The sequence below is a fragment of the Triturus cristatus genome, chromosome 7 (genome assembly GCF_964204655.1).
Source record: "Triturus cristatus chromosome 7, aTriCri1.1, whole genome shotgun sequence".
NCBI lineage: Eukaryota > Metazoa > Chordata > Amphibia > Caudata > Salamandridae > Triturus > Triturus cristatus.
In genome coordinates, this window is record NC_140590.1 from 1,733,895,503 (window position 1) to 1,733,908,789 (window position 13,287).

The window sequence follows — 13,287 nt, forward strand, 5'->3', positions numbered from 1 at the left end:
GCAAGACCCCCTACACTGCCCGAACACCACTGCCCTAAACCCTGAAACACCACCCCTAGCAACACCCCCTACACTGCCCGAACACCACTGCACTGCCCTAAACCCTGAAACACAACCCCCAGCATGACAATCTACACTGCCCGAACACCACTGCACTGCCCTAAACCCTGAAACACCACCCCTAGCAACACCCCCTACACTGCCCGAACACCACTGCACTGCCCTAAACCCTGAAACACAACCCCCAGCATGACCCCCTACACTGCCCGAACACCACTGCACTGCCCTAAACCCTGAAACACCATCCCCAGCAAGGTCCCCTACACTGCCCGAACACCACTGCATTACCCTAAACCCTGAAACACAACCACCTGCACGACCACCTATCCTGCCCAAACACCCCTTCACTGCCCTAAACCCTAAAACACTACCTGCAGCATGACCCCTACACTGGCCGAACACCACTGCACTACCCTAAAACACTACCCCCAGCAGTACCCCCTACACTACACAAACACTACTGAACTGCTCTAAACCCTAAAACACTACCCCCTGCACGACCCCCTACACTACCCAAACACCACTGCACTACCCTCAAACACTACCCCCAGCAGTACCCCCTACACTACACAAACACTACTGAACTACTCTAAACCCTAAAACACTACCCCCAGTACAACTCCCTACACTACACGAACACCACTGCACTACCCTAAATAGGGGTGGGCGGAATTTGCGAAATCCACTTTCGCAAATTATCGCGAAAATGTTTAAAATTATTGCAAACAAGCAGAAATATCGCGAAGATGCGGAAGTTTTTTTCCCGCATGTTCGCGAGATTTTCTGCATGGTTGCGGCTCGCCAACTTACCCATGTGGTTGCTCGCGGGCGCGGCCATCTTGTTTTCAGTTGTCTCGCGGTGCATAATCGCGAGAAGAAAGACGTGATCGCGCGACGCATGACGTCACTGCGGGCGCGAACAGTCGCGAGACAGCGCAAATGGCTAAAAACAATACAACATCTCATGGAGAACGCGACCGGATCAAGAAAACTTGTCGGCGAACGCAGGGATTCAGGTAAGGCGATCGCGCGCGCTCGAGAATGTATTATTTTACAGCGCGAGCAAGAAACAAATTATCGCCAAGCTGCGGAATGTGGAAATTTTGACATTTTCGCGCTCACCGCGGAACGCGAAAATTTCAAATTATCGCAATTTCCGCGAACGGAACGAAATTTTCGCCCAGGCCTAACCCTAAACCCTAAAACACTACCCCCAGCAGTACCCCTACACTACCCAAACACCACTGCACTCCCCTAAACCCTAAACCACTACCCCCAGCATGACCCCCTACACTACACAAATGCCACTGCACTCCCCTAAACCCTAAACCACTACCCCCAGCACAACCCCTTACACTACCCAAACACCACTGCACTACCCTAAACTCTAAAACACTGCCCCCAGCATGACCCCTACACTGCCCAAACACCACTGAACTGCCCTAAACCCTAAAATACCACCCCCAGCATGACCCACTATACTACTCGAACACCGCTGCACTGCCCTAAACCCTGAAACACACCAGCCCAGTATGACCCTCTACACTGCCCGAACACCACTGCACTACCCTAAACCTTGAAACACTACCGCCAGCATGACCCCTACACTGCCCGAACACCACTGCACTGTCCTAAACCCTGAAACACCACCCCCAGCATGACCCCCTACACTGCCCGAACACCACTGCACTGCCTTAAACCCTGACACACCACCCCAGCATGACCCCCTACACTGCCCGAACACCACTGCACTGCCCTAAACCCTGAAACACCAGCCCCAGCACAACCCCCTACACTGTCCGAACACCACTGCCCTGCCCTAAACCCTGAAACACCAGCCCCAGCACGATCCCCTACACTGCCCGAACACCACTGCACTGCCCTAAACCCTGAAACACCAGCCCCAGTACGACCCCCTACAATGCCCGAAACCCTGAAACACCAGCCCCAGCAGGACCCCCTACACTGCCCGAACACCACTTCACTGCCCTAAACCCTGAAAAACCAGCCACTGCAAGACCCCCTATACTGCCCGAACACCACTGCCCTAAACCCTGAAACACCACCCCTAGCAACACCCCCTACACTGCCCGAATACCACTGCACTGCCCTAAACCCTGAAACACAACCCCCAGCATGACCCCCTACACGGCCCGAACACCACTGCACTGCCCTAAACCCTGAAACACCACCCCCAGCAAGGTCCCCTACACTGCCCGAACACCACTGCATTACCCTAAACCCTGAAACACAACCACCTGCACGACCACCTATCCTGCCCAAACACCCCTTCACTGCCCTAAACCCTAAAACACTACCTGCAGCATGACCCCTACACTGGCCGAACACCACTGCACAGCTCTAAACAATGAAACACTAGCCCCAGCACGACCCCCTACACTACCCGAACACCACTGCACTGCCCTAAACCCTGAAACACTAGCCCCAGCACAACATCCTACACTCTCCGAACACCACTGCACTGCCCTAAACCCTGAAACACTAGCTCCAGCACGATCCCCTACACTGCCCGAACACCACTGCCCCAAAACCGTGAAACACCACCCCCAGCAAGAACCCCTATACTGCCCGAACACCACTGCACTGCCCTAAACCCTGAAACACAACCCCCTGCACGACCCCTATACTGCCCAAACACCACTGCACTGCCCTAAACCCTAAAACACTACTCGCAGCATGACCCCTACACTGCCCAAACACCACTGCCCCTAAACCCTGAAACACAACCACCTGCACGACCACCTATCCTGCCCAAACACCCCTTCACTGCCCTAAACCCTAAAACACTACCTGCAGCATGACCCCTACACTGGCCGAACACCACTGCACAGCTCTAAACAATGAAACACTAGCCCCAGCACGACCCCCTACACTACCCGAACACCACTGCACTGCCCTAAACCCTGAAACACTAGCCCCAGCACAACCCCCTACACTGTCCGAACACCACTGCCCTGCCCAAAACCCTGAAACACTAGCCCCAGCACGACCCCCTACACTGCCCGTACACCACTGCCCCAAAACCGTAAAACACCACCCCCAGCAAGAACCCCTATACTGCCCGAACACCACTGCACTGCCCTAAACCCTGAAACACAACCCCCTGCACGACCCCTATACTGCCCAAACACCACTGCACTGACCTAAACCCTAAAACACTACTCGCAGCATGACCCCTACACTGCCCAAACACCACTGCCCCAAAACCGTGAAACACCACCCCTAGCAACACCCCCTACACTGCCCGAACACCACTGCACTGCCCTAAACCCTGAAACACAACCCCCAGCATGACCCCCTACACTGCCCGAACACCACTGCACTGCCCTAAAGCCTGAAACACCACCCCCAGCAAGGTCCTCTACACTGCCCGAACACCACTGCACTACCCTAAACCCTGAAACACAACCACCTGCACGACCACCTATCCTGCCCAAACACCCCTTCACTGCCCTAAACCCTAAAACACTACCTGCAGCATGACCCCTACACTGGCCGAACACCACTGCACAGCTCTAAACAATGAAACACTAGCCCCAGCACGACCCCCTACCCTACCCGAACACCACTGCACTGCCCTAAACCCTGAAACACTAGCCCCAGCACAACCCCCTACACTGTCCGAACACCACTGCACTGCCCTAAACCCTGAAACACTAGCCCCAGCACGACCCCCTACACTGCCCGAACACCACTGCCCCAAAACCGTGAAACACCACCCCCAGCAAGAACCCCTATACTTTCCGAACACCACTGCACTGCCCTAAACCCTGAAACACAACCCCCTGCACGATCCCTATACTGCCCAAACACCACTGCACTGCCCTAAACCTTAAAACACTACTCGCAGCATGACCCCTACACTGCCCAAACACCACTGCCCTAAACCCTGAAACACTAGCCCCAGCACGACCCTCTACACTACCCGAACACCACTGCACAGCCCTAAACCATGAAACACTAGCCCCATCCCCAGCATGACACCCTACACTGTCCGAATACCACTGCACTGCCCTAAACCCTGAAACACTAGCCCCAGCATGACCTCCTACACTGCCTCAACACCACTGCACTGCCCTAAACCCTGAAACACCAGCCCCAGCATGACCCCCTACACTGCCCGAACATCACTGCACTGCCTTAAACCCTGAAACACCACCCCAGCACAACACCCTACACTGCCCGAACACCACTGAACTGCCCTAAACCCTGAAACACCACCCCAGCATGACCCCCTACACTGCCCGAACACCACTGCACTGCCTTAAACCCTTAAACACCACCCCCAGCACAACACACTACACTGCAGTAACACCACGGCACTGCCCTAAATCCTGAAACACAAACCACAGCACGACCCCCTACACTTCCCAAACACCACTGCACTGCCCTAAACCCTGAAACAACACCCCCAGCACGACCCCCTACACTGCCCGAATAAAACTGCACTGCCCAACACCCTGAATCACCACCCCCACACGACCCCCTACACTGCCCGGACACTACTGCACTGCCCTAAACCCTGAAACACCACCCCCAGCAAGACCCCATACACTGCCCAGACACCACTGCCCTAAACCCTGAAACATCACCCCCAGCATGATCCCCTATACTGCCTGAACACCGCTGCACTGCCCTAAACACTGAAAGACTATCCCCAGCATGACCACCTACACTACACAAATGCCACTGCACTCCCCTAAACCCTAAACCCTAAACCACTACCCCCACCACAACCCCTTATACTACCCAAACACCACTGCACTACCCTAAACTCTAAAACACTGCCCCCAGCATGACCCCCTACACTGCCCGAACACCACTGAACTGCCCTAAACCCTAAAATACCACCCCCAGCATGACCCACTATACTACTCGAACACCGCTGCACTGCCCTAAACCCTGAAACACACCAGCCCAGTATGACCCCCTACACTGCCCGAACACCACTGCACTACCCTAAACCTTGAAACACTACCGCCAGCATGACCCCTACACTGCCCGAACACCACTGCACTGCCCTAAACCCTGAAACACCACCCCCAGCATGACCCCCTACACTGCCCGAACACCATTGCACTGCCTTAAACCCTGACACACCACCCCAGCATGACCCCCTACACTGCCCGAACACCACTGCACTGCCCTAAACCCTGAAACACCAGCCCCAGCACAACCCCCTACACTGTCCGAACACCACTGCCCTGCCCTAAACCCTGAAACACCAGCCCCAGCACGACCCCCTACACTGCCCGAACATCACTGCACTGCCCTAAACCCTGAAACACCAGCCCCAGCACGACCCCCTACAATGCCCGAAACCCTGAAACACCACCCCCAGCATGACCCCCTACACTGCCCGAACACCACTGCACTGCCCTAAACCCTGAAAAACCAGCCACTGCAAGACCCCCTATACTGCCCGAACACCACTGCCCTAAACCCTGAAACACCACCCCTAGCAACACCCCCTACACTGCCCGAACACCACTGCACTGCCCTAAACCCTGAAACACAACCCCCATGCATGACCCCCTACACTGTCCGAACACCACTGCACTGCCCTAAACCCTGAAACACCACCCCTAGCAACACCCCCTACACTGCCCGAACACCACTGCACTGCCCTAAACCCTGAAACACTAGCCCCAGCACAACCCCCTACACTGTCCGAACACCACTGCCCTGCCCTAAACCCTGAAACACTAGCCCCAGCACGACCCCCTACACTGCCCGAACACCACTGTCCCAAAAGCGTGAAACACCACCCCCAGCAAGAACCCCTATACTGCCCGAACATCACTGCACTGCCCTAAACCCTGAAACACAACCCCCTGCACGTCCCCTATACTGCCCAAACACCCCTGTACTGCCCTAAACCCTAAAACACTACTCGCAGCATGACCCCTGCACTGCCCAAACACCACTGCCCCAAAACCGTGAAACACCACCCCTAGCAACACCCCCTACACTGCCCGAACACCACTGCACTGCCCTAAACCCTGAAAAACAACCCCCAGCATGACCCCCTACACTGCCCGAACCCCACTGCACTGCTCTAAAGCCTGAAACACCACCCCCAGCAAGGTCCTCTACACTGCCCGAACACCACTGCACTACCCTAAACCCTGAAACACAACCACCTGCACGACCACCTATCCTGCCCAAACACCCCTTCACTGCCCTAAACCCTAAAACACTACCTGCAGCATGACCCCTACACTGGCCGAACACCACTGCACAGCTCTAAACAATGAAACACTAGCCCCAGCACGACCCCCTACACTACCCGAACACCACTGCACTGCCCTAAACCCTGAAACACTGGCCCCAGCACAACCTACACTGTCCGAACACCACTGCACTGCCCTAAACCCTGAAACACTAGCCCCAGCACGACCCCCTACACTGCCCAAACACCACTGCCCCAAAACCGTGAAACACCACCCCCAGCAAGAACCCCTATACTTTCCGAACACCACTGCACTGCCCTAAACCCTGAAACACAACCCCCTGCACGACCCCTATACTGCCCAAACACCACTGCACTGCCCTAAACCCTAAAACACTACTCGCAGCATGACCCCTACACTCCCCAAACACCACTGCCCTAAACCCTGAAACACTAGCCCCAGCACGACCCTCTACACTACCCGAACACCACTGCACAGCCCTAAACCATGAAACACTAGCCCCATCCCCAGCATGACACCCTACACTGTCCAAATACCACTGCACTGCCCTAAACCCTGAAACACCAGCCCCAGCATGACCCCCTACACTGCCCGAACATCACTGCACTGCCTTAAACCCTGAATCACCACCCCAGCACAACACCCTACACTGCCCGAACACCACTGAACTGCCCTAAACCCTGAAACACCACCCCAGCATGACCCCCTACACTGCCCGAACACCACTGCACTGCCTTAAACCCTGAAACACCACCCCCAGCACAACACCCTACACTGTGGTAACACCACGGCACTGCCCTAAATCCTGAAACACCACCCACAGCACGACCCCCTACACTTCCCAAACACCACTGCACTGCCCTAAACCCTGAAACACAACCCCCTGCACGACCCCTATACTGCCCAAACACCACTGCACTGCCCTAAACCCTAAAACACTACTCGCAGCATGACCCCTACACTGCCCAAACACCACTGCCCTAAACCCTGAAACACTAGCCCCAGCACGACCCTCTACACTACCCGAACACCACTGCACAGCCCTAAACCATGAAACACTAGCCCCATCCCCAGCATGACACCCTACACTGTCCAAATACCACTGCACTGCCCTAAACCCTGAAACACTAGCCCCAGCATGACCTCCTACACTGCCTCAACACCACTGCACTGCCCTAAACCCTGAAACACCAGCCCCAGCATGACCCCCTACACTGCCCGAACATCACTGCACTGCCTTAAACCCTGAATCACCACCCCAGCACAACACCCTACACTGCCCGAACACCACTGAACTGCCCTAAACCCTGAAACACCACCCCAGCATGACCCCCTACACTGCCCGAACACCACTGCACTGCCTTAAACCCTGAAACACCACCCCCAGCACAACACCCTACACTGCGGTAACACCACGGCACTGCCCTAAATCCTGAAACACCACCCACAGCACGACCCCCTACACTTCCCAAACACCACTGCACTGCCCTAAACCCTGAATCAACACCCCCAGCACGACCCCCTACACTGCCCGAATAAAACTGCACTGCCCTAAACCCTGAAACATCACCCGGCACGACCCCATACAATGCCCGAACACCACTGCACTGCCCAACACCCTGAATCACCACCCCCACATGACCCCCTACACTGCCCGGACACCACTGCACTGCCCTAAACCCTGAAACACCACCCCCAGCAAGACCCCCTACACTGCCCAGACACCACTGCCCTAAACCCTGAAACATCACCCCCAGCATGATCCCCTATACTGCCTGAACACCGCTGCACTGCCCTAAACACTGAAAGACCATCCCCAGCATGACCACCTACACTGCCCGGACACCACTGCCCTAAACCCTGAAAAATCACCCTCAGCACGATCCCCTACACTGCCCGAACACCACTGCACTGCCCTAAACCCTGAAACACAACCCCCAGTAAGACCCCCTACACTGCCCGAAAACCACTGCCCTAAACCCTGAAACATCACCCCAGCACGATCCCCTACCATGCCCGAACACCACTGCACTGCTCTAAACCCTGAAACACCACCCCCAGCAAGACCCCCTACACTGCCTGAACACCACTGCCCTAAAGCCTGAAACATCACCCGAGCACAATCCCCTACACTGCCCGAACACCACTGCACTGCCATAAACCCTGAAACACCACCCCCAGTGTTAGAAATGGGATTTCTGGTTGGCTAAGGCTTGCGCCAAAGTCAGGCAGAAACCACCACTCTAGTCAGGGCAAGGAAGTTACACGCCAAAGATAACCCCTGCTCACCCCCTTGGTAGCTTGGCACGAGCAGACAGGCTTATCCCTGAGGCGATGTGTAAAGCGTTTGCGCGCGCACCCAGCAACAACACCCAAGGCCCACCGCAAAGGAAACTCCACACAAGGTATTCTATAAAAATAGCCTTTGTATTATACACAACACATCAGATAAAAACACACACTTTACAATGTGCCAACAGGCACGGGCAGAATTTACAAGGGATTATTTGTACAGGGGACAGGGCCACATGGACCACTGTCAGGAATTAGCACTTTTTAGAAATAGGAATAATACTTTAGACCATAGCACTTACAATCACTGTAGCACTAAAAGTAGAACATGTAGCACACAACCAGTAACTACTGGTAACAGGTAAGTACCACCTACGCAACCCTAACCACCTTAGGAAAATATCGCGCAGGGATCTAGGACCTCACTAGCACCACCTGTACTAGGAGAAAACAAACAACCACCTAAGTATCACAATACCTGTAGGGGTAAACGCACATTACACATGATGCATCACATTCAGAGGTGTAGAACAAGGGAAACACATGATGCATAAAATACATTCAGCGGTGTAAAGCAAAGCACATGACGCATAAACACATTCAGGGGTGCAGGAAAGGAACAATAGCGCAAAACTCACATTAGCCACCACCTGTGGCAGTCCCTAGGCCAACTGGCCTTGTCGGGGCTTGGACGCCCTGCGTCCCGTAGGGTCAGGGGCCTAAACGGAGCAGCTGCCCACAAAGTGCTGGGCAGCTGTAGGACAATGCTGGGGCCAACGCTGGAGCCTGGCAGGCTCTGTCCACAGACTGTCCCCTGAGCCCCTCTGGGCTCTGAAATCCAAACAATGAGCCTTTTTGGAGCCTTCTAGGCTCTTTCAACCATGTGCCCCTCCGTTGGAGCCTCGGGGCTCTAATCAACAATAAAAGCCATCCTAGAGCCTCTGTGGCTCTGTAAACTAATGTGGGGCAAGGTGGGAGTGGCCCGCTGCTATCTGGGGCCACTCAAACACTGCTGAAGTGCCCGTGTAACGTTGGAGCCCTCTAGGCTCGAGAAATAAGGGCCCCGACGTTGGAGTCCCACTCGGGGGACTCGTGAGCCTCGCAGGCTCTGAACAACAATGGGCCCCTTCATTGGAGCGCCACTCGCGCTCGAGAAAATAATGATGGCCCCTTCGTTGGAGCCTATCGGGGGCTCAAGGGCACGGCGGCACGTGGGAGCCTCGTGGGCTCCACACATCAGAGAAATGCCCCCGATTGTTTAGAGCGTCCACGCGCTCTGAGCAAATGTCCCCCTACGTCGGAGCGCGACCCGCGCTCGGAGACCACCCTGCGGTCCCGTTGGAGCAGCCTCTGTGCAGCGGGGCCGCTCTACTTCCGCCTCTCCCCACCCGGACTCCCTTTTTCACTCACCGGCTGGGGGGAGAGGTGGCGAAGGCAGCACTCGGTCTGCGGGGCTCGTTCCTCGCAGACTTCTGACTTCAGTGCAGGAGCGCGGGGTAGGCTCCCGCCCGCTTCCTGCTTCATGTAACGGAGCGCGGGGTAGGCTCCCGCCTGCTTCCGTGTTGAGGCCCCGCCCACGTCCCGGTCAGTGCTGCCTGACTTCCTGGTAGCCCGGCCACGGCGGTGATTCCACGGCAGAAAGAGGGGTAGGCTCCCTCGGGATAAGGACTATACGGCGGGGTGGGCACCCGCCGTGAATTTATGACAGATAAGCGGGGTGGGCACCCGCCAATGACCACGGCAATGCCCCTGGCAGGGTGGGCACCTGCCAGTGGACGTCGGAATCGGCAAAGACAGGGCAAACGCCGGGTGGGCATCGGCTTCCAAAAATAAAGCGCTCCTGAGCGCTAAAGGCAAATCCAAGCGCTTTGGGGGAAAGAAAAGCGCTTCCAGGCGCTTAGGGGTGCCAGCCAACACCTAAGTCCAGCAAAGTTCCTCCCTGCATGCAGCAGGGCAGGGGTGGGGGGCAAGGCTGGACCCAGAGCCAGCTCACTGGGCCTCCAGGCAGGGAGGTAGTCCAAGTGGCGGACCTCTGGTCCAGCGGCAGCAGCAGCAGCCCCCCTCAGGTAAGATCCTGGCAGAGAACAACTTCTGTGGGGACACAGCCCCATTTTTATACATCTTTTCCCTTTGTTCTGGGTTCAGGGTGAGGGGGAAAACCAGTCGCAGCTGGTTGGGGAGCACCCTTGATGTGCTCAGCCCCTCACTCTATTTACTGGCAGGGCTAGGGTCGTCAGTCGCTCCACAGGGGGCGGAGCCAGCATTGTGTGGGGAAAAGCCCTGCCCTATTCAGGTCCAAGGTGCACTCCTCCCCAGCCATCAGCATGCTAATCTCACACTCACCACTGGGGCAGACCCAACCAGACTCCTGGAGCCAGGCTCACCAGCCAGCTCCAGCCAATCACACTCCAGACACACTGCACACAGAAGTGCCCACTTCTAGAAGTGTTACAACAAACAAATGATGGACGGAATGCTGACAATGCAGACATTCTCCCCCAGTCAAGAGATCTGGGTTAAATCCATCGTTCTTTTGCCCACTACACCACCCCAGTTTAGACATGGCCATATGCAAATCAGTCTTGACGCTGTGCCTCATGGGAACAGTCCAGCCCGAACTGCCAAGCCATGTCTTCCCTGGACTGGAATCAAGCATCCTAGGACCGGTTTCTGGCTATCAGCCGTCATCAGCCAGGATAGCTTGACTCCAGTGGCGTAGTGAGCACGGGTCCCACGTCTGGGAATACCCATCCCACTTAGGGCAAAAAGCGTTACAACAAACAAATGATGGACGGAATGCTGACAATGCAGACATTCTCCCCCAGTCAAGAGATCTGGGTTAAATCCATCGTTCTTTTGCCCACTACACCACCCCAGTTTAGACATGGCCATATGCAAATCAGTCTTGACGCTGTTCCTCATGGGAACAGTCCAGCCCGAACTGCCAAGCCATGTCTTCCCTGGACTGGAATCAAGCATCCTAGGACCGGTTTCTGGCTATCAGCCGTCATCAGCCAGGATAGCTTGACTCCAGTGGCGTAGTGAGCACGGGTCCCACGTCTGGGAATACCCATCCCACTTAGGGCGAAAAGCGTTACAACAAACAAATGATGGACGGAATGCTGACAATGCAGACATTCTCCCCCAGTCAAGAGATCTGGGTTAAATCCATCGTTCTTTTGCCCACTACACCACCCCAGTTTAGACATGGCCATATGCAAATCAGTCTTGACGCTGTGCCTCATGGGAACAGTCCAGCCCGAACTGCCAAGCCATGTCTTCCCTGGACTGGAATCAAGCATCCTAGGATCGGTTTCTGGCTATCAGCCGTCATCAGCCAGGATAGCTTGACTCCAGTGGCGTAGTGAGCACGGGTCCCACGTCTGGGAATACCCATCCCACTTAGGGCGAAAAGCGTTACAACAAACAAATGATGGACGGAATGCTGACAATGCAGACATTCTCCCCCAGTCAAGAGATCTGGGTTAAATCCATCGTTCTTTTGCCCACTACACCACCCCAGTTTAGACATGGCCATATGCAAATCAGTCTTGACGCTGTGCCTCATGGGAACAGTCCAGCCCGAACTGCCAAGCCATGTCTTCCCTGGACTGGAATCAAGCATCCTAGGACCGGTTTCTGGCTATCAGCCGTCATCAGCCAGGATAGCTTGACTCCAGTGGCGTAGTGAGCACGGGTCCCACGTCTGGGAATACCCATCCCACTTAGGGCGAAAAGCGTTACAACAAACAAATGATGGACGGAATGCTGACAATGCAGACATTCTCCCCCAGTCAAGAGATCTGGGTTAAATCCATCGTTCTTTTGCCCACTACACCACCCCAGTTTAGACATGGCCATATGCAAATCAGTCTTGACGCTGTGCCTCATGGGAACAGTCCAGCCCGAACTGCCAAGCCATGTCTTCCCTGGACTGGAATCAAGCATCCTAGGACCGGTTTCTGGCTATCAGCCGTCATCAGCCACGATAGCTTGACTCCAGTGGCGTAGTGAGCACGGGTCCCACGTCTGGGAATACCCATCCCACTTAGGGCGAAAAGCGTTACAACAAACAAATGATGGACGGAATGCTGACAATGCAGACATTCTCCCCCAGTCAAGAGATCTGGGTTAAATCCATCGTTCTTTTGCCCACTACACCACCCCAGTTTAGACATGGCCATATGCAAATCAGTCTTGACGCTGTGCCTCATGGGAACAGTCCAGCCCGAACTGCCAAGCCATGTCTTCCCTGGACTGGAATCAAGCATCCTAGGACCGGTTTCTGGCTATCAGCCGTCATCAGCCAGGATAGCTTGACTCCAGTGGCGTAGTGAGCACGGGTCCCACGTCTGGGAATACCCATCCCACTTAGGGCGAAAAGCGTTACTACAAACAAATGATGGACGGAATGCTGACAATGCAGACATTCTCCCCCAGTCAAGAGATCTGGGTTAAATCCATCGTTCTTTTGCCCACTACACCACCCCAGTTTAGACATGGCCATATGCAAATCAGTCTTGATGCTGTGCCTCATGGGAACAGTCCAGCCCGAACTGCCAAGCCATGTCTTCCCTGGACTGGTGTGGTAAATATTTAAATTACCTGTACTATTTTTTATGCGGTAAAGTCTAGTAAGAATAACTCAGTAAAAATAAGAGGCAGAATCCGTGGTATTAGAGGTTCTAAAAGGCTTTATTCCTCTACAAAGGAATGATGA